The following is a 21731-nucleotide window of genomic DNA, read 5'->3' as shown; positions in this document are numbered from 1 at the left end:
ATTTTTCCTCAGTAAAGTATGTGGTTTCAGAAATGTGGCTTGATTTTTATTCAAAACCGAGTTTGTGAGTTTTATCTTATTATAGCACCTATCTTTACCTTATTATAGCACATATCTTTATCACATTTGTGTCATGTTGTGGTGGAATTAGGGACAACATTAAGAGTGATAAATTTGCATATATTTCCAAGGCACTTTTAAATTACCTGTAAATGGCAAATTTCGTTTCTTTTAATTTAATACTTCATTCTAAGCTCTTATTCTGAAATTTACCTCTAACATTTAAAGACTTAAGTAGTTGCTTTAATTATTGCACAGCTTCTTTTGTCAGTGTAATCTTTATTTTGTGTGTGATGATGCCAGAAGACAAAGGAGATCATAGAATGTCCAACGTAGCACACTCTTTATTAGATTTCTACTAGAGGACTTGCTGCCCTGAGCTCTGTGGTTATGAAAGCTCTTGTTGTTCTCCGCCAGCTATGCCCACCCCAAGGGGCAAGCAGATTCATAGGGCCAAGTTGTATCCATGTTGAGTCATGGTACCCTCACCTTTCTCTAGAACATTTAAAAGCACCTGAAATCTCCAAATCACCACCCGTCTGGCACCAAGCCCAGTTCAGGGCATTTAAAATCTGATAGTGAATTCCATCATTTTGAGAACAGCCTCCATTGTGGAAGTATGAACAGCTAACTCTGAATGGTTCCAAGGAGTAGATTTGAGCACAATGTGTATGATTAAAGTATGGTAGTGTGGGGGCCGGCACTGTGGTACAGTAAGTTAGTCCTCCACCTGCAGTGCTGACATTTCACATGGGTGCTGATTTGAGTCCCTGCTGCTCCACTTCCAATCCAATTCTCTACCATGGCTGGGAAAGCAGTAGAAGATGGCTCAGGTTCTTGGGCCACTGTACCCACCTGGGAGACCTGTAGGAAGCTCCTGGCTCCTGGCTTTGTATCAGCATAGCTCTGGCTGTTGCAGCCATCTGAATCATGAATACCACAGCCCTAAAGAATTCCAAGACCTGAGTATGTATAGGGAGTTGAGTGGTATGGGATGGATTATACACATGAGGGCATGGACTTTTGCAGCCCTGTACAGAGTGGAAAGGGCATCTTGTTCTTCCCGTATTATTCTGTTCCAGCATAAGAACTCAGAAATCTAAATTACATCAGACTGTTCATCTAATTGAAAGTATAGCAGGTAGGAAGTAATTACTACAAATGCCAATATTAATTAAGAAGGTCTATTTGTCATGTAGAAAAATTGAATTTATTTAATTTAACAATGTGGTAACTTAGTTTAGAACTATATATATATATATATATATATATATATATATATGAACTTCTATTTGCTATATGAAATCAGACTGCAAATGTTAAGAGTTGGTCTAGACAGGGATTTCAAATTTCATTTTCTAAAAGCGCTATTGACTTTTTATTAGAGAATTGGACTTTTTTTGTAAAATTAATGATACTAAAGGGAACTTTGAGGTCATTGGGTTCACTTGCTGAACTAAAATGAAAAATCACTGTAGAATCCATAACAGATACTTATTCTGCCTCTATTTTAATTTGTTTAGATACAAACAGCTTGAGAAACTTAGGAAGCAATGATTCCAATTGTTAGATTAATTTACGTTGTCAGAGTTAGTTCTAATATTTATTCCTGTTAATTTTTGGCCATTTATTCATATGAGATGGATTTCAGTGTCCTTAACTATCTAGCCTAAGCCAAAAATCAATGCCAGGATTTTTGTCATTTTCACACTCACTGGAGATGAGAAATCAGTAATTTTTCTCAGTTGGATATAAATGTACCCTTTACATATTTTATATATGTCATTCATTTTTACACATTCGTTGAAGATTTATTGAGTCCCCAATGATGAATGATTTTTTTATCTGTTACTTACCTCAGAAAATAGTCTCAAGTTCTGTCATTATTTCACAATTTCAATTTTGCTAGAAAAAATTAAACTACACTTTTCAGCAAATGTATTTATTCTGAGAGAAATTTTATTGAATGACTAAGATTTTGTGAACAGGCCATGATTATACCATGAATTTATTTGATTAAAATATTTGTTGATTTGGGAAAATATTATAATAACACTTTCTTTTAAAGAATTTGTGATAAGAACCAAGATGAATTGTTAAGAGATGGTAAATGGCAAAATGTAATTGTCGTAGAAAATATGGAAAACTCCATCCAAAAACAGTGCAACTTACAATTGTGTTTAGCAAAGTTGTATAATAGAAGATAAAAACATTGTATATGTATATACCCAACTCAAAGTATCTTAAAAGGAAATTAAGAAAATAGTTTCATTTACAATTGTACCAAAAAGAAGAAAATATCTAGGAATGACTTTAACAATATAAGTGCAGGATATATACCATGAAAATTATAAGACCTTGCTGAAAGACATTTAAAGAATACACAAATGAATGGAAACTAATCTCATTGTTGATAATTTGAAATACTAAATAATGTTACGATGAAAATGTTCCCTATCTCCATGTTCATTGAAATCCCTATGATAATCCTAGCTGCTTTCTTAAATAAACTGACACACTAATATGGCAATACATATGGAAACCCAATAGAAATAAAATATCCAAGACAATTGTGAGGAAGCTGAACAAATTTGGAGCACTCACACTTCCTCATTTCATCATTTACGGTGAAGTTACAGTGTTTAAGACAGTGTGATAATATTTTTTCTTTTTAAAATTTTTATTACTATAAAGAGAATATGTTTCATGTATTTTATAGATAAAATTTTAGGAAGACATTGTGGTACTAACTTAAGAACAAACATATAGATCAACGGAATAGATTTGAAAGTCCAGAAATACACCCTCACATTTCTGATTAGTTTATTTTGCAAGAGTACAAAAAGCATGCAGTGTGGAAAATATCAGCATTTAGGATGGGTTTGGACTTAGTCTGACTTCAAAGATTGTACTTGTTTCTTTCTATATTTAATGTCTCCAGGTATAGAGTCTATTTTCAAAATGATGGCCTATGTACTTCAAAGTGACTTTGTAAGTTTTCAAGTAAATTTTAATTTGACAAAGGAACAATCTCTGGTGAAGTATTTTCCCCTAGATATCATATATTAAACATATACTTACATACCTATATATGTATATATTAAAAATAATATACTAATCTCTTTATATACTAATGTCATATTTGGCTAATATTTGCATTTATTATATTTGGCTAAATATTGATGATTCATATTTAATTTATTCATATATACTGCAAACATATTCAGTGAGCTTCTCAATTTCCCTTAGTTAAATTTGGCCTCTTGAAATATACAGATAAGAATTAGGCATGATATGAGCAACAACAAAATAAGGACAGATTCAATGTAACACTTGGAATGAACGTTCTGTAGATAACTGTTGAAGACACATTACAACTAATTCATCTTCTCCCCCACCAACCTAGGATGTGTTACAGGTTGTCAGACACTCTCTAGATTGTGTGCTGTGGAAATGAATGGATTTGGTGAAGGAATTAAGCCCTGAGCATGATGAATATGAAGCAGGTCTTATCCAGTTCTATTTAAATACCTGTGCTATTGGCATACTAGGAATTTTATCTCAAATGAGTAATAGCTCACCTTTATACAATTCAGGAAAATTGATTTTTAAACACAAAGAATATCTAATGTAATTAGGCTTCTGAATATCTTGAATAATACAAATTCAAGCACATCTGGTTGTAGCTTTTCTATAAATTTAGTCTAAGTGGTGAATAAATGTTGTTTTATGTAATTATCATAGTAAAAGAAGGCTCAGAAAAAAGCCTTCTAAACTGAACCAAGCCAACATAGCTTAAGTTGTTGATTTTACATATATTTTCTTTTATTAAGATAGTATATATTAAGGTATCTTTTGCAAAAGTAAAATCTCCCATTCTTTTTTTGCACATAGAAGACATATGGTCTACTCAGGCTCATGAAACAAAGACAGTTGAATGTCAATGTCAGAAAGTCAGAAATAACTTAGTAATAGGTATAGGTTGTTCCCAATAAACATTATGAAGTCATTTTAAAAGTCATATCTATTGGATTAAATGCTCTGATTTTCTAATATTTTACATTCATAATATCATGTATTGGATGCCAACTCAAAGCTTTCAATTTCTTAAAAATCACCAAATTTACAATTAAATATCAACATGTAAGTAACAATTATTGTTAAGTTTTTTGGCTTAAGATATCACCTATGACCCCTGAACAGTAAGGTTGTTTAAAAACAATGTTGCTTTGAATGTATATAATCTCTTAGATGCTACTCTTTCTTTATGCTTTCTAAAACATGTACATGAAATTAAAGCAGATTATGAAAGTGTTTTATTGTACTTGTGGAAATAAATATGAATTTTTAAATGTAGCAATGAGTTTTGTGAAAGCAAATGTAAGTCTTCCCCTAAATACAACAATCCAAAAATCTTTGTATTAGGAGTCACCTATGGGGCCAGCATTGTGGCACACACATTGAGCTGCCACTTATGGTGCCGTCATCCCCATTTCAGAATGTTGATTCAAGTCCCAGCTACTCCACTTTCCACCCAGCTTCCTGGTAATGCTCCAGGGAGGCAGTTAATGATAGCTCAAGTGGTTGAGTCCTTGGTCTTTGCCACCCATATGTGGATGGAATTTTAGACTCCTGACTTCAGCCAGGCCCATTTTGCAGACATTTGAAGAGAAAAGCAGCAAAGGGGAACGTCCTACCACCCCCCCCCCCTTTTCTTTTGACAGGCAGAGTGGACACTAAGAGAGAGAGACAGAGAGAAAGGTCTTCCTTTGCCATTGGTTCACCCTCCAATGGCCGCCGCAGCTGGCACGCTGTGGCCAGCGCACCGTGCTGACCCAAAGCCAAGAGCCAGGTGCTTCTCCCGGTCTCCCATGTGGGTGCAGGGCCCAAGCACTTGGGCCATCCTCCACTGCACTCCCTGGCCACAGCAGAGAGCTGGCCTGGAAGAGGGGCAACTGGGACAGAATCTGGCACCCCGACCGGGACTATAACCTGGTGTGCTGGCACCGCAGGCGGAGGATTAGCCTATTGAGCCACGGCCCCGGCTCCATCCTACCCTTTTCAATACTGGTTTTTCTCTTTGTGATCCAACTCCATGCTAATGTGCCTGCAAAAACAGTAGAAGATGACCCAAGAACACAGACCCTGCTATCTATTTTGAGAGATCTGGATAGAGTTTCTGGCTCCTGGATTCATTCTGGCCCACATCTGGCTATTATAGTCATTTGGGTGAACTTACACAGTGGGTTGAAAATGTCTACTTTTCTATATCTGTGTCTCAGTCTCTCTCACTCTGCCTTTGAAATAATAAATCCTAATAAAAAAGCCACATATATTTTATCAAGTTTGTATTGAAAACCAGGAGACATCATTCCATAAAAACTCATTCAAGGAGAAAGCCTGATAAGTAGCCTTGAGTTTGCGTTCATACTTCAAGTCATCTATTGTAATTACTGGTAAGAGTGAAAAATAACAAATGTGATGTGACCCCCAGATTCAAGGAAATCACATTCCAAAGATGAAAACATTTGTAAATAGCATGTCGCAATGTAATTAAAGTGCTTGCTGTATTTTGTGTACAAATTACTAAAAAGGACTTGGAAGTGAGGAATCAAGCAAAATGAGTATTCAAGCTAGACCTGCTTATGGAAAGTAATACTCTATTGGTCAGAGGAGGGTGGAAAGATAGCCAGCAAAAGCCTAAGGACTTTAAAACTACATGGTGGCCGGCACCACGGCTCAATAGGCTAATCCTCCGCCTGTGGTGTCAGCACACTGGGTTCTAGTCCCAGTTGGGGCGCTGGATTCTGTCCCGGTTGCCCCTCTTCCAGGCCAGCTCTCTGCTGTGGCCTGAGAGGGCAGTGGAGGATGGCCCAAGTGCTTGGGCCCTGCACCCCATGGGAGACCAGGAGAAGCACCTGGCTCCTGGCTTCAGATCAGTGCGGTGTGCAGGCCGCAGCGCACCGGCTGTGGTGGCCATTGGAGGGTGAACCAACGGCAAAGGAAGACCTTTCTCTCTGTCTGTCTCTCTCACTGTCCACTCTGCCTGTCAAAACAAAAACAAAAACAAAAAAAAATTACATCGTTTGGGCTGGCGCCTGGCTCACTTGGATAATCCTCTGCATGTGGTGCTGGCATCCCATATGGGCGCCAGGTTCTAGTCCTGGTTGCTCTTCTTCCAGTCCAGCTCTCTGCTGTGGCCCAGGAGGGCAGTGAAGGATGGCCCAAGTGCTTGGGCCCCTGCACCCACATGGGAGACCAGGAGGAAGCACCTGGCTCCTGGCTTCAGATCGGCGCAGCACTGGCCATGGCGGCCATCTGGGGAGTGAATCAATGGAAGGAAGAACTCTCTCTCTCTCTTTCTCTCTCTCTCTCTCACTGTCTGTAACTCTACCTGTCAAATAAAAAGGAAAACAACAACAACAGCAAAACTACATGGTTTGCTCAGGGTGTGTGTGTGAGGATCATTTGCACTGTACCTGCTTCAGAATGGCAACAAATAAAACTATCATGTGGCAAGAGACAAGACAGAAATGCTGATCAATTTTTTTGTGACACAAGAAAAATTAACAATTTAACCTTCAGAAAATGAAATGCAGATACATGTCAAAGTAGTGATATTCATTCACTAAGATTCGAATACTTAGTATAGCCTAGGATTAAACACAACACAAATACTATATTGCATTTGAAGACAGGAATATGTAATTATCAAATATGTCTTCTTAAAAAGCAATTAAATAGGTGTCTTAAGGAAAGCTAGTTAAAATGCTCCTGGTGTTTTGAAAATAATGGCAAACTGAATTAAAATAATGATAGAACATGTAGAGTAAAAGCTGGATTTGAGAGAATTCTAGGGATAGAATCAACAGAACTCTAACTCCTGCATGGGGAATTCTAATAACTAGGAAATAATTAGTATTTAAATGGCTAATATTCAGGAATGGATGTTTGACTTAATGGTTCAGCCACTGAACAGAATGCCTGCATCCCACATCCCAGTGGCTCAGTTCAATACCTGGCTCTAGTTCCTGGTTCAGCTTCTTGCTATGTGGGCTCTGGTAGGCAGTGGTGATGACATAAGTAATGGAGTTTCCGCCACCCATTTAGAAGACCTGTGTTGAGTTCCTAGCTCTAGGCTCCATGGCCATTGCTAAACAAGTAGATGAGAACTGTCTGTCTCTGTCTCTCTCTCAAAAAAAAGGCCAGCTTTTATGTTTTTGTCGTTTCAGAGTGACAAGGGAGATTGTGATAGATGGAAAGACAGGAATGGAAAGGTTTTAGAGTTAAGATGCATTTGTTTTGAAGACTACTGAGTTTCATATATTCTAGAAATTTCAGAGAGGAAATGTAGAGTAAATAATTTAAAAAGATGTAAAATTCAGGAAGGTAGTTTGAGGATGAATTTGGAAAAGGTGAAAGATGGTGAATGTGGATTGTGACAATAGATGAAATCAACTGAAGTGTGCTTGACCTAGGTGACCTCCTCAGATTGATTTAATTGCGAGTATTGAAGGAGTGGTGCAAATGTTAAAGGACTGAAGGAGCTGCAGAGTGGGTAAGTCTCAAGAATTTATAACTGGATTCAGGAAGGCAATGAACCAGAGAAATCCCAGGATATAAGAGAAAACTTGTTCATACTCCAGCCTCATCCTCTACACATATTCTATGATAAATATGCCTGAAATAATTCTTATAAAGTTAACTAGTATCTGTCACCTTCCCAAGTCCAATAATCAAAATCCTGTGTTTGATTAAACTTCTCATTAGAATGTGTTGATTATTTCCTACCTTTCTTACGGTACTTTCTGCTAGCTTACTTCTTCCTTCATTTCTTTGGCTGAGTCTTTTTCTTCCTGAGTTCTCCATTGCAGAATACCACTGCTCATTCCTTGCAAATCTTCCCTTAACTATCCAACCCAGTCCTATTAATTTAAACATTAATCATATGCTGATGACTCAAAAATTTGTATTGAACCTCTTAACATTTCAGATGGACTCCAGAATCATATATCTAACTCTTTATATTTCATTTTCACATGATCTTACTCAAATATAACAAAGGTACAACTCAAAATTTTCCCTGGATGCCTGCTGTTCTGCTACTCACTTTGTTTCTGTAAGTACTGCCACTCTTCACCTCCTTGTTCAAGACAAAACCTGAGAGTCATGTTTGATTTCTCTCTTTTTCTTTGACTTCTATTCCGAACTACAGCAAATCTCTACCTTCAAAAATAATACAACCATTTTTAGACCTCCATCTCCAACTCCTTAGCTTTTCTGTGCCTCATCTGTCCTAATGAAGCTGCATCAGAACTGGTCTCCTTGCCTCTGTGCTGGCCTCCTTCATAAGACTGACAGAGTAATCTGCTAAAAATACAAATCAGGTGAAAACAGTAGTACCGCTCTTCAGAACCTCAGCATCACAATTAGAAGAAAATAAAAACTTTCTGTTATGGTGTGTTAGTTGCCTATTTGCTGCATCATAAATTATCTCAAGCAATAATAACCTAAAATGACAAACATTTATTATCTGACAGCTTCTGGCTCAGGGTCTCAGAAGAAGTTGTAATCAATTGTAAAGTTTATTGGGAACAGAGCAACTACTTCCTAGTTGGCTCCCTCCCATTGCTATTGGCAAAAGGCTTCAGTTGCTCACCACAAGAACCTATGCATGGTGCTGGTGGAGAATCCTCAGGATGTGACATTTGACTTCCCTTGGACATGTTGACACATATTCATGCCTCCATGTCTTTCAGGCTTTTTTAATCAAATATGATAAATCCTTTCTAACCACATACCCTCAGTCCTTCATGCATTTATCCTCATGATTATTTTAGGTCTGAGTTCCAATTTTACCTCCTCAAAGACTACTTTCTTAACCATACCTAAAAATCACATCATTCTCATGGTTTTCTATGCCATTGCCCTGTTCTGTTTTTCTTCAAAGCGTTTATCCCCATTTGTGGCAGTGTAGCCGGACTTGGAACACCTTATGCTAGGTGATGTAAGCTGCTCACCTAAGGACAAATACTATATGATTCCACTTACATGTGGTGTCAAAAATAAGCATGCTTATAGAAGCACAAAATAGAATTATGGTGTGTAGGAGCTGTCAGGAGGGGGGAAATTAATTCGTGTTGCCCAGTGCCTATAAAAATTTGTTATATAATAAGAGCAAGTTCTGTGGCTCTGTTGCACAGTGTAGTACTGTAATTAACAATATATATGATGCATTTTAAGATACCCTAATGGAGTAGGTGTTTACCATAGCAAGACATGGATGTCACACAGTGGAATGCTTGGATTTGATACCTAACTCTGGCTCCTGAATCAAGCATCTTACCAATGGAGACCCTGTTATGCAGCAGGTGATAGCTCAAGTAATTCAGGTCCTCCCACCAATGCTGGAAGATCATCCCAACTCAGCCCCGTGTTTTGTAGGCATTTTAGGAGTGAACCAGCCAATAGGTGCACTCTGACTGTTAGTCTGTCTCTGTCTTTCTGCTTCTCAAATAATAAATAAATAAATATGGTGGGAGAATATATCTCATTGTGTTTTTACTACAAAAAACAAACTGCTCTCTTTCTACTTACTGCCCCTTTCTTTCTCCTTTCTCTTTCACACACAAAGACACATGGCGAATTTTTATTTAGTTTTTTAAAGCTTTATTTATTTATTTTTAATAGAGTTACAGAGAGAGAAGTGGAGGCGAAAGGAGAGATCTTCCACTTGTTGGTTTATTCCCAGATGGCTGCAATTGTCAGGGCTGGACCAGGCTTCAGCTAGGAACCAGGAGCTTCATTTGAGTCTCCAATGTGGGTGTCAGGGCCCAAACACTTTAGCCATATTCGACTGCTTTACCCAGGCTATTTACAGAGAGCTGGATCCGAAGTGGAGCAGGCAGGACTCGAACTTGTGCTCATATGTGATGCAAGATGCTGGCTTAACTCACTATCCCACAATGCTGTCTTCTACATGAAAGTTTTTAGTGGCTATGGATATATTTATTACCTTAATTGTGGTAAAAGTTTCATAGGTGCCTTCATATGTTAAAAGCCATTGAGATGTAACATTAAATTTGTGCAATAAATCTCTCAATAATTTTTTTTAAATTTATTTGATAAGTAGACTTATAGACAGAGAGAGACAGAGAGAAAGGTCTTCCTTCTGTTGGTTCACTCCCCCAATCACCATGGCCGGTGCTGCACCAATCCAAAGCCAGGAGCCAGGAGCTTCTTCCTGGCCTCTCATGTGAGTACAGGGGCTCAAGCACTTGAGCCATGCTCCACTGCCCTCCAGGGCCACAGCAGAGTGCTGGATTGGAAGAGGAGCAACCGGGACTAGAACCTGGAGCCCATATGGGATGCCCGCGCTGCAGGCAGAGGATTAACCAAGTGAGCCATGGCACCAGCCCCTCAATACATTTTTTAAAACTATCCCTTTTTAATCATAATTTACTTATTAACTTATTTTCTACCTTAATGAGACTACAGGATTCAAGAGGGCAGAACTTTTGTCTGTCTGTTTCACCTTAATGTTTCTAGTTCCTGTTACATTGCCTGGCATGTGATTGGCTCTAATAAATATTGAATGAAAAAGTGAATGTTTGAAAGATGGCATTAATAGATGGGAAGATGAATGATTGATGGATAAGAACTTGAACTTTGTAATTCAAACTCCTGCTTTATTACTTTGCATATGCTACAATCACAGGGGATTAATCTGCAGAATTCCCTATTGTGTGGTGTAGATATTAATTGTGTATATCTCGTTTGATAGATATGAATGATATAAAGCATACAAATTACTTAGACAAATCCTTACAAAGTCAGGAAACTCAGGATGAGTCACCACAAAGGTATCTTGAGTGTATGAAGTTTTGTTTTCAGAATGATGCACTTTGAAACTATAACCTCTAGGTAGTATATATATGTATAATCTGTAATATTTTCTGATATGATATTATAATTACTCGTAAAACAAATATGTGTTATGCTTTGCTTTATTGCATGAAACTTTATTTTTAATTTTGTAGGATATGAAAACATTGAATAAATTCAAAGAAAGGAGTCTGTATATGATTCTATGAGGATTAATATCAACAAATTCTTTTTTTAAGAAGCTTTAAAGTTATTAAGCTTAAAACTTGAGAATTTGTTTCCATCACTTACCACATGTGAAGAAATGAATCTTGACTTCAAATCTTTTGTGAAATGTTACTGCTGAGTGTTAGATGACAAAATTATCCAGAAGGTTTCAATGCTTTTTATATTTTTGAGAGGGAAAGGAGGAGGTGAGGAGAAACACTTGATATGCTGTTGTTCATTCCCCACATACCTGTAATGGCCTGAGCTACACCAACACCAAAATCAAGAGCTGGGAAATCAATCCAGGTCTCCCACATGAGTTGTAGCAGCCCAATTACTGGAGTTATCACTGCAGCTTCCCAAAGTCTGCATCAGAAGGAACCTGGAATTAAGAGCCAGAGATGGGTATTGAACCTATGCAGTCCAGTATGGAACATGGGTGTCTGTAACCAGTAGCCCAGACTCCTGCTCCTCAGTATTCTTTTTTGATGATCATTTCAGCAGATTTATCTCAGATCCTAGTTTTACCATCATTGTAACCTCCTTTTGCTCATTCTTCATTTTAGTTGCTACTTAAATGAATATGTATGATATCCTTAACATATGCTTACGGATACTGGTCTGGACAAAGACATTGAAACATGTTATTGGTGTGCCACCAATAATTATCAGTGTATCTAACGACAAGGTGTACACATGTGGAATACAGTAACATTGGCTATAGTGATCTTCCGTTTTAATTATGCAAATTTGTTTTGGATTGAATAAGCGTATTATAGCTTGTTTTCTTTCCCTCTATCTCCTCCCCCTCATATCTCTTCCATATTTCTTCCCCAACCCTAAAATAAATAAATAAATATAAGTTTAAATATAAGGCTATATTGAGGACTGCTCAAATTTTTAAATCTTTAGAATTTCCCTTCATGTATTTATAATATATTTATATTAGATTTTGAACTATGTTTTCTGAAAAGTAGGATAATTGTTACTGACCCCACAGAATTGTGGTGCCAAAAATGAAAAGTATATGCTAAAGTATATGCTAAAGTACCAGTAATGTTTCTTCTTGAGACTGAAATTCAAAAATTAATTTCTTTCAACAATATCAGTGAAATAAAATTTGTGCTAAATCATTTATGTTTATTTTACTAATGGTAGGCTTTCTTTTCATGACAAATAGTGATAGTATGAGAATATTTCAAAAATTTATGGAATTGAGTTAAACGATAAATTTATTTTTATGGAAACAGGCTTGAAATCCATGCATTTTTAAAATAATATGCATTTCCATAAACTTTTTGAAGTACCCTCATGTATTTGCCTCTTTGTTCTAGATTTGGATTATGAAATGATAGAATTTGACTGTAATAATAGTGTAGTGATCTCAGAAATTTCATGTGGGGGATTTCAAAAGAGGGAGAAAATTTTCGCTATACTTTTCCATCCAAATAACAATAATCATTATAGCTTTGGTTCTATATTCAACTACAAAAATCAGAAAACATTTTTACCTAGAAATGAAATAGTATAACTTGGTGGTGGAATAAGGACATAATGTTTACTTGCTTATATTCTGTAAATATAACTTGTTTCTGTTCCTTTCATAATAAGGAAGGCTAATCACCAAGCAGTTTAACATTTGTATTATAAGGTCCCTTCTGAAGATGTCCATAAATTTATTACAGCACTTAACAGCCTCTTACTTTTTAGCTTTAGATGAAAATAAATTCCAAAACACTAAATACTGACATCACTCCCTCTTTTATTTATTTATTTATTTATTTATTTAACAGATAGAGTTAGTCAGTGAAAGAGAGAAACAGAGAGAAAGGTCTTCCTTCCGTTGGTTCATCCCCCAAATGGCCACTATGGCCAGAGCTACGCTGTTCCTAAGCCAGGAGCCAGGTGCTTCCTCCTGGTCTCCCATGTGGGTGCAGGGACCCAAGCAGTTGGTTCATCCTCCACTGCCCTCCTGGGCCACAGAAAAGAGCTGGACTGGAAGAGGAGCAACTGGGACTAGAACCTGGCACCCACAGGCCTCAGGTGGAAGACCAACCAAGTGAGCCATGGCACTGGCCCCCCTGTTGTTATATTCAAAGATTATTTATATTGTAATGATAAAAGTTTGTTTTCCATTCAAATTTCATACTCATTTTAGTATATTCTGAAATTATAGTTTGCATATAAATGTTCTTTTATGTTGTGTTAAAAGTATTTTCAGTCTTTATTCATTGTTCATTGTTCATTATTCATTTTCTACAATTTCTCTGTGCTAGAACTTCTACTTTGTATGTATTTTGTATATCCTTTCTTTGAACTTTAAAAAGATAAGTACCTAGAAAAGCATATATTTCATCTTCCATAAGGATATTGGACATAGACAGTTCCACACAATTGGTTCTGTTAAGAAGATAAGCAATATTATTTAGTATATAGTTCTGTACTGCTTAATTATATGATTCCATGATTGAACCCAGAGAAGATAGGAGTATGCAATCAGGGTAAAAAATGCTAACCAAAAAATGACTAAAATAAATCAAATTAAACACATAAGCAATGTTTTAGTGTGAAATGAAAAAATGTGATCTGGAGAATAATCCAAACAACCAATCTCTCTCTCTCTCTCTCTCTCTCTCTCTCTCTCTCTGTTAACCAACTTTCAATGCAAGTAGCTAATCATGACTCCTATGTTTAATTATTGGTAATTCTGCCATGTATATTTTATATGTGTGATATATAATAAACATATCAATCATCTCCAAAAGTTTTCTTTTACCATGTTGATTGGAAAATTGATAGAAGCACAACATAAAATCTGTTTTATCAAAATTTTAAGTATACAGTAAAATGTTATTAGACTGCTTCAAAATGTTCACAGAAAATAGAATTAAACCCATGCATAATCTTTTCATAAAATGAATTTTTCATAAACTTTTTGAAGACGTCTTATATACATGGGTTTCAAAATTTTTGCAGCTAAATAAATATTTTTTTAATTCCATTTCCCCTGACTTTTCCCCCAACATTTTGAATTCTCTCACACAGGCAGTATATGGTAGACTTCTTCATTTTGCATAATTGAAAATGTGTACACTTTGACCAGTATTACCCATTCCCTACTGTTCCCAGACCCTGCCAACTGTCATTCTAGCATCTACTTTTATTAGTTTGATTGTTTTCTGTTCTTCAGATAACTGTCTCTTTAGTCCATCCAAGCTGGTAAAACAAAATACTATAGATTGGTTGGCTTATAACAACAGAAATTTATTTTTCACATTTCTGGTCACTGCAAATTCCAAAATCAAGGAACCCATAGATTTTTTTTTTTTTCTGGTGAGAACCTATTTCCTAGCTCATTAGCACATTCTCAACATGTCTTTACAAGGGACATGTAAAGGGACAAACCAGTTCCTTGGGGCCTCATTCATCAGCTCACTAATACCAATTGGAGAGGTTTTTCTGTGATGACTTAATCACCTCCCCAAATCCCTGCTTCTTAAGACTGTATCCTTCAGGCTTAGGATTTCAGCATATGAATTTTTGGAGGATGCACTCTCTAAGAACAAGCAAGTAGAATCATCTATGTCTGGTTAATTTCATTAGTGTAACGTCCTCCAAGTTCAGCCATAATATAGCAAATAGCAATATTTCGTTTCTTTAAGAGTAACATTCCATTGTATGAGTGCACTACATTTTCTTTATCTGTTTATCTGCCAATGGACATTTGGGCTGCTCCCATGTCTCCGCTGTTGTAAATAGTGCTGCAGCATATGTGGAAGTGCAAATGTATCATTGAGATTCTGATTTGAATTTTATTGGATATGTACTCAGAAGAGGGCCAGCTGGTATCGTGGGCCCTTCGGACTAATGTAACAAAATTCCATTAACAAGATAACCTATAAACCACAGATTTATTTCTGACAGTTCTAGAAAAAGTTCCAGTTTGTGGTGCTGGCAGATTCAGTGTCTTATGAGAGTCTGCTTTGTTTCAGGGATGATGCTTTTTAGCTGTGTTCTCACCAAGTCAGGCATCTTTTATGAGAACATTTATTCCATTCGTGAAATGTCCACTGTTACTCCCAAAGGCCCAAAATCTTAATAATATCCACATGAAGTCTAGTGTTTCAACATGTGGATTTTTGAGACCATAGCAATTTGATCATGTGTGGTTCTGTTTCTAATTTTTTGAGTAATTACCATGCAGCTTTCCATTGCAGCTGTACCAGTTTACATTCGCAACAATAATGTGCAAGGGTTCCCTTTTCTCTATATCCTTGTCAATTTTTTTTTCTGTTTTAAAAAATAATAGCCATCCTAACATGTGCAAAGTGATATTTGGGAATTTGATTTGCATTTTACTGATGATTAGTGATATTAATCATCTTTTCATATATCTTATCCACTGAGTGTCTTTGGGGAATAATCTCTTCAAATCATATGTCAATTTTTAATTTGCTTTTTGATTTGTTAACCACATGTCTATTTTTTGCGCTGCTGTCAAATACTTTTGATTACTACTGCTTGTAATATGTCTTAAAATCTTATATTGTGATACCTCTGTTTTTGTTTTTGTTGTTTAAGATTACTTTACTTAGGATTTATTATGATTCCATATGAATATTAGGGTTATTGTTTCTTGATCTGAGAAGAATGTCCTTGGTGTTTTGATAGTGCTTGCATTCAATCTATAAATTGATTTTTGTAGTATCTATATTTTCATGATATTAATTATTCCAATCCATGAACATAAAAGATGTTTCCATTTTTTGTGCCTTTTCTTTCTTTAATGTTTTATAATTTTCACTGTAGAAATCTTTCAGGTCCTTGACTTAATTTACACCAAGGGAGCCGGCGCTATGGCTCACTTGGCTAATCCTCCGACTGCAACGCCAGCATCCAATATGGGTGCCAGGTTCTAGTCCCAATTGATCCTCTTCCAGTCCAGCTCTCTGCTGTGGCCCAGGAGGGCAGTGGAGGATGGCCCAAGTGCTTGGGCCCCTGCACCCCTATAGGAGACCAGGAAGAAGCACCTTGCTTCTGGCGGCCATTTGGGGGGTGAACCAAGGGAAGGAAGACCTTTCTCTCTGTCTCTCTCCCTCACTGTCTATAACTCTACCTGTCAAATAAAAAAAATTTCCACCAAGATATTTGAATTTTTTTATAATTTTCTGAATGGGATTGATCTCACAAGTTCTTTCTCAGCCATGGCATTATTTGTGTATAGACATGCTACTGATTTTTGGATATTGATTTTATGTTCTGCAACTTTGCCAAACTCTCTTTTGCATTGCAGTAGTCTCTTGGTGGAGTCTTGTGGTTCCTCTGTGTGTAGGATCACACCATGTTCAAATAGAGATAATTTGATTTCCTCTTTTCTGATTTGTATCCTTTGATTTCTTTTTCTTGTCTAGTGGCTCTGGCCAAAACTTACCAAAGTATATTGAATGGTAGTAGTGAGAAAGGACATCCTTGTCTGGTTCTGGATCTTAGAGAAATGTTTCCAGCATATACCCATTCAATATGATATTGGCTGTGGGTTTGTCACATGTTACATTGATTGTCTTATGATTATGTTCCTTCTATACTCACTTTGTTTAAGGTTTTTTTTTTTTATCATGAAGGAATGTTATATTTTATCAGATGCTTTCTTTGCATCTATTAAGATTATCAGTTTTTTATCCTTCTGTTTGTTAATATGATGTTTCAGATTTACTGATTTGCATATGATGAACCATCCCTGTATCCTAGGGATAAATCCCACTTGTTCTGGGTGGTTGATCTTTTTGAGTTTTTATTGATTCAATTAGCTAGTTTTTTTGTTGAAGACTTTTGCATCTGTGTTTATTGGAATATTGACCTATAGTTGTTTTTGTTTTTTTGTTTTTTTTTTTCCATTGCTGTATATTTTTTCTGGTTTTGAAGTTAAGGTGATGCTGTCCTCATAGAAGGAGTTTTGGGGGATTTTCTCCCTTTTAGTTGTTTTGAATAGTTTAAGAAGAGTTCAGATTACTTCATCTTTAAAAGATTAGTAGAATTCAATAGTAAAGTCATCCAGTTCTAGGCTTTTCTTTATTGAAAGTATCTTTGTTACTCATTCAGTCTTTGTCTTGGTTATTGGTTTATTTGGATTATATTTGTTTTCTTGCCTCAATTTGGTAAGCTGTATGTGTCCAGAAATCTATTTCTTCTAGATTTTTCCAGTTTTTTGGCATATGGGTGTTTGTAGTAATTTCTGATGATTCCTTTCATTTCTCTGGTATCAATGAAAACATCTCCTTTTTCATCTCTGATTTTATGTTTCATTTTTGTTAGTTGGGCCTATGGTTTATCATTTTTAATTATTTAAAAAAACACTCTTCTTTGCCCTGTACTTTTTAAAATTTTGTTTATTCTCTAATTTTTATTATTTTTCTGGGTCCTTGAAGCATTTTTAAATCATTTATTTGACTTTCTAATTTCATGATGTAGCCATTGATTGCTAAAACTTTCCTCTTAACATTGATTTTGGAGTAATCTAGTAGTTTTGACATGTTTTTTGTCATCTTCATTGATTTTTATGAGCTATTTGATTTCTCTTCTGATTTTTCTATGGCACACTATTTATTAAGGAGCATTTTCTTCAGTCTCCATCTGTTTGCACATTATCTAGACTTTTTTTCTGTTGTTAAATTCCATCTCTACTCCATTGTTTTAAGAAAAGATAAATGGTACAATTAATTTATTTTTAAATTTGTTGACTTGTTTTGGCATTAGGTCTACCCTATAGAATGTCTCATGCACATGTGAAAAGTGTGTGTTCTGCAACTGTGGGATGAAATTAAATATTACAATATGAAAGTTCTTTTAAATTGGTTTTCTCTGGCTTTAAAATGAGGCGAGTTTTTCATCGACCGTTTTGTGGACTGTGCAGTTGACAAATGCAATTATGCAATTATAGAATTATTAGTTATGTAAAGATGTCAGTGAAGAGAAGATAATTCAGTGCAATATCCAAAAGAAAAGGACAGCTAAAATTTAAAAAAAAAAATTGTATAAATTAACAGAACAACAGATATGCTATTTCATTTAGCTCCATTTTTATGGGAGTATTATTAAGTTAATAATCATCTACTGATCAATTTGCAAACATCTACAAAGGCCTCAGTTAGTAGTTTTTGGTGAGCACATGGTATCAGACATATTCCATCTTTTTTAGGATGGAGTGACAAGGGCAAAGCCATACATACCAATAAGAGTGGAGTCATCTCTACTGTGTCCCACTCTAATTATCTTAGCCATTTTGTGGTTCTGTGAGCCCAAAGGGCAATGATTAGAAGTTCATTATCAGTATCAGATGATGTGAAGAGTATTATTTATTGTCAGTTGTCTGAGTTCTGGATATAACAAGTATTTAAAGGATTGAAAAGCCTGAATAAAGAATTGTATGGTTTAAAAGGGCAGTCAACTAATGTGACTTAATACTCTGTAATGGGAGAATGTGAATCTATTTTGTTTATTTATTGTTTCAGTTTTTTGAGAGGATGGTTAAGTGATTTTCTGTTACATGGATATAAAACATTTTGTTCATTCATGCAAAAATGGATTGAATTGTTTGAACATGGGACGTTTTTCAAATTTTACTCTCATTAGCATTTGCAAATCTTCTTTAAGATTTTATTTATTTATTTGAGAGGTAAAGTTACAGTGAGAGTGAGTCAGAGAGGAAGGTCTTCCTTCTGGTGCTTCACTTCTCAGATGGCTGCAATGGCCAGAGCTGTGCGATCTGAAGCCAGGAGCCAGGTGCTTCTTCCTGGTCTCCTATGCAGTTGCAGGGGCCCAAGTACTTGGGCTGTTTTCTACTGCTTTCCCACGCCACAGCAGAGAGCTAGATTGGAAGAGGAGCAGCCGGGACTCGAACCCTAGAAGCAGCATCCACTAGGGATGCCGGACCTGCAGGCGGAGGATTAACCTACTGCGCCATGGCGCTGGCCCCCGCCATATGAGTCTTAGTAATGGACATATATCTTTGTTTCTCTTTGGAAAACATCTAGAAATTAAATTGTTGATAAAATATAATTTATCTTCTGTTTGTTAGCCATTTGTTTAAGTCTACATGCATTCAAATATTTGGCTGATTTTTAAATTTATTTTAGATGTCTCATTTTTGAGTTTACATTCTTTTTATACTCTTGATACAGGTTCTTTATCAGATGTATGACTTAGGAATATTTTCTTCCATTCTGTTTCTTGCCCTTCATTTTTTAATGATATATTTGTCACACACACTAAAAATATGCACATAAAGAATACTGAATATATTAATATAGCTGAAAATGTCAGATCATATATGAGAAAATATGAGATACATGAAATAGAATTCATCTAGTGTACTTTTATACATTTTGAAAAAAAATTTTTAAAATGTATTTACGGGGTATCATGTGATGTCTTTATCTTCTGAATTTTTAAATTAAAACTGTATATATGGGATACTTGAAATTTGTTCCCTTATATAAACTTTAAGAATTAAAATATGTCATTATAAAAACTAAAAATAAGGAGGAGGGGAGAGGAAAAGAGAGGGTGGGTACCGTGGGAAGTATCATTGCACTCTTAAAGTTGGATATATGAAAGTGATTATCTGATGTCATCAACTAGATACAAATTATGCACACTTATTATTCAACAGTTCAGTTTAAGATACTTGTTTTTAGGTAAGTTATGGTATATTACTGATAAAATGGTTATCAATGACTTTGTATAACCTCCAGGGTAGCTTTCATTCCAGTATTGTCTGGATAAGTAATTTAATATTGCATGGGAAAAGGTGGTTTTAAATTTCATACAGACCAAATATATAGTACATGAAACAGTTGCCACCTGGAATGTTTTAGGGAAATTTTTATAACCTATGTGAACCCAGGCTCCAATTATAAACTAATGTCAAAGAGGGAGAAATGTTAATTATCCTGATTTGATCAGTAAACATTTTATACATGTATCAAAATGTCACCCAGTAGCTCATTTAATAAAATATTTAAAATCAACAGGGGCAGCATAGTGACATAGCATGTTCAGTTGCCACCTGTAGTGCAAGTATCTTGTGTGGGTGCAGGTTCCAGTCCTCGTTGCTCCATTTCCAATCCAGCTTCTTACTTAGGAACCTCGAAAGCAGCAGAAGATGGCCCAAGTGCTTGGGTCCCTGCACCCAAATTGGAGACCTTGAAGAAATTCCTGGCTTCAGTCTGGCCCAACCCCAGGCTGTGTAACCATTTGGGGAGTGAACCAGCCCATAAAAGATTCCTCACCCTACCCACCACCATCCTTGCCTGGTTTCTTTAACTCTGCCTTTCAAATAAAAAATATTTTTAAAAAAATGAGACAATATAGAACAAAAATATTATATAATAATATTATTCTTACCTTTAAACTAATAAATTTAATTTTAATTAATAAATCAATTAATAAATGAATTTACTAATACAATTGTATTCTTACCTTTATAATTATTTACCTCTAAAATATAATTACATTTAAAATTGTTACAAAATACAATGTAAGTTAATATGTTAAAAATGTCCTTACTTAATAACTATCATCATCTTTTCTCTACTACAAGATAACTGAAACAGAATGTTTCTGTTCATCACTAGAAAAACTAAAAAATTGTCACATCTGTATCTTCATTTAGTTAGTTTTCAACATAAAATTGGTGAAAAAAAGAAGAAATATGTATATGTAATAACTATGGTTATAATAATTATTCAGTGAACAAATAAAAATGCTAAAATATTTTCCAATTATTTTCTAAAAATGTATTTTATGTAGTAGATTCGATGAACTGACTATTTGCATCTGTCTGTTCTTCTCACAAGCTCATTACCTTGTCAGTACCAGTTTTGTTTGCCAGTTAGACAAACCTGTGTTGGTTTCCTTCTTTGTTCTCTGCTATCAGTGGTTCCCATGAAACTTTGTAACGTGTTATCTCTATAAATAAAACATATAATAATAAAACATATAAAACAAATAATGTCTATTGTCTGACAAAATCTTGCATGATCTGTCCTGTGACCATTGGTCAGGCTTCTTCTTAGTGAAGGTTGAAACCGCAGCTCATAGGTTTTCTTCCTTCCTACAATTCAAAGAGCAAGCCAAGTACCCTTCAGACTACACATTTGTATTTCTTAATCTTCTCATGGCTTATGCTTTCTCATCATTCAGGGCTCTGCCTGAGGAAGAAAAAATATATATACATATGAATATATGTGTTCATATATTCATATATAAATGATCTGGAATAATTTAGAGTGAAAATAAAACATATAACCTTAAAATATATTTTGTTGTTGCTCTGAGGAAAATTATGCTTTTTTAGATATTTTAAGTATTCAAAGGGCAGATTCTTTGATATTTTATTCGAAAATGTTAACAGCGAAATGTGTCATTTGTTTCATACAAGACACAGGCACAGCTTTGAGTATTGCTGTTTAGTTTGAATTGACAGAGATCACCTTACATATAGTAGTAACAGCATTCACATAACTGCTAACAAGAATGGTGCTTCAGGCATTTTACCGAGATTCTGCAGAACCATAGCTGAG

General features: G+C 35.6%; 1 protein-coding gene across 1 annotated transcript in view; it reads left to right on the top strand.

Moving 5' to 3' along the window:
* Positions 1 to 21731, top strand: part of KHDRBS2 (KH RNA binding domain containing, signal transduction associated 2) — a 629201-nt gene that overhangs the window by 88035 nt on the left and 519435 nt on the right. The window lies entirely within an intron of this gene.

Source organism: Lepus europaeus, chromosome 3, assembly GCF_033115175.1.
Source record: "Lepus europaeus isolate LE1 chromosome 3, mLepTim1.pri, whole genome shotgun sequence".
Lineage (NCBI taxonomy): Eukaryota > Metazoa > Chordata > Mammalia > Lagomorpha > Leporidae > Lepus > Lepus europaeus.
This window is presented reverse-complemented; position numbering and strand designations above follow the sequence as displayed.